General features: G+C 42.3%; 1 non-coding gene across 1 annotated transcript; it reads right to left on the bottom strand.

The window, feature by feature from the left end:
* Positions 1-407: 407 nt before the first annotated feature.
* On the bottom strand, positions 408-551 carry LOC129682052 (small nucleolar RNA SNORA48). Its single transcript, XR_008720924.1, has one exon. It is a non-coding gene; the product is annotated as a small nucleolar RNA SNORA48 (small nucleolar RNA).
* Positions 552-1467: the final 916 nt, after the last annotated feature.

Below are 1467 nucleotides of genomic sequence, written 5' to 3'. Positions count from 1 at the left end.
GTCTCCAGTTTCATCTCCCTTCATAATGCTTAAGTTTCTCTGCTTCTCTTTCTCTCCCTTCTGATCACCACATACTCACCCATCATGATGGCTTTCACTACAGGCTGGCCCTGCAGCTGGCAGGCCCCTGGGTGACTTCCTCTGTGCTTCCTGTATGGCGGCAAGGGGGTGTTGAGGGCCAGCCTGTGCAGAGCACCGCAGGGAAGGTCTGTGGGTGGCATGGCAGTCCGAAGCAGGCCAGGCTGCTGTGTGGTGGTAGGTGGGGCTCTGTGTGTCTATGGACCTGCCAGTATGGTAGGGTGGAGGCTGTCTTTCCCTACCCTCACGTCATGGCATGGCAGAACTTAGGTCTCTGTCTGTCTTTCTCCTCTTGCTCTGCATTGCCTGGGTTTGATTTAATTTGATTTTAATGTATTCTAGGCATAAAACAGCTTTGACCCTCAAGACAGGCATCAAACTAGAATAAACAAAGGACTGCCATCTGCTCTGCCCCTGAATGGTATAAGAACGCCACTACCACCAAGGTGTCTCTTTCCCCATTGTCAGGGGGTCAATAATGTAATTTTAAAACTTAAAAAAAAAATCTTTAAACATGAGTGGTGAGTTTTGCCTTTATGGATCCTAAAGGTTAATAAGGCAAACTCCTTGTTCTGTGCATTTATGAACTTGCATAAGTTTTCTTGACTATTTTGGCATGACATATTTATTAATGAGTATTTGAATGTGGCATGGCATACTTATTAATGAAATTATAAATGCATATATGTGTGTGTATATATATACACATATAAAGTTGATGGTGTCCAGCCTCAATCTTTTGGGATTACTGACTGCACTGAGTCCTAACTGGTTACAAATGTTGCATCTGATCTTTGTTTATTCTCTTTAAATTCTTCCTTAGCTCTAAACCAGAACCTTGGCATATTTTGAAAAATACCTCTTTACAATTTCTTATCATCATGACCCTTTAAAAATGAATGTTTCAGAGACTGGAGAATTTATCTTCCAATTTGCACATTCTTTGAGAAGTGCAGCTATCACAAATAGGAGGAAACTGAGGCAAAATTGTGAAGAAATTTCTTTCAGCTGAGTGAAGTCATGGAAAGAAACCAATGGAGCGTGCACCGGAAGTCCGTGGTTTGAATTCTTGCACATTACCCTGCCACAGCAACCTGCTGTCTGTTGATTGCTGGCACCTACCAGCCACTTTGCTTGCATTAGTATTAACCTAATTTGGGGACAGCATCTCTCACTCTGTCAAGGTCCCAGGCTGACCTTGAACTTACTTTGTAGCTCAGTCTGCCTTTTCAAATTCATAGAGTTCTCCTGCCTCAGCCTCCCAGGGGCTGAGATTATAGGCATAAGCCACCACACCCAGCTTTTTAATTACTAGTTTTCAAATAATATTGTGGTTATTCCATCCACAGGTACATAATATGAACTAAAATAACTATTAAAATAAATGCC

The sequence above is a fragment of the Psammomys obesus genome, unplaced genomic scaffold, assembly GCF_907164565.1.
Source record: "Psammomys obesus unplaced genomic scaffold, mPsaObe1.curated_primary_1811, whole genome shotgun sequence".
Lineage (NCBI taxonomy): Eukaryota > Metazoa > Chordata > Mammalia > Rodentia > Muridae > Psammomys > Psammomys obesus.
Note: the sequence above shows the minus strand (reverse complement) of the source record. Positions and strands in the feature narration are given on the sequence as shown.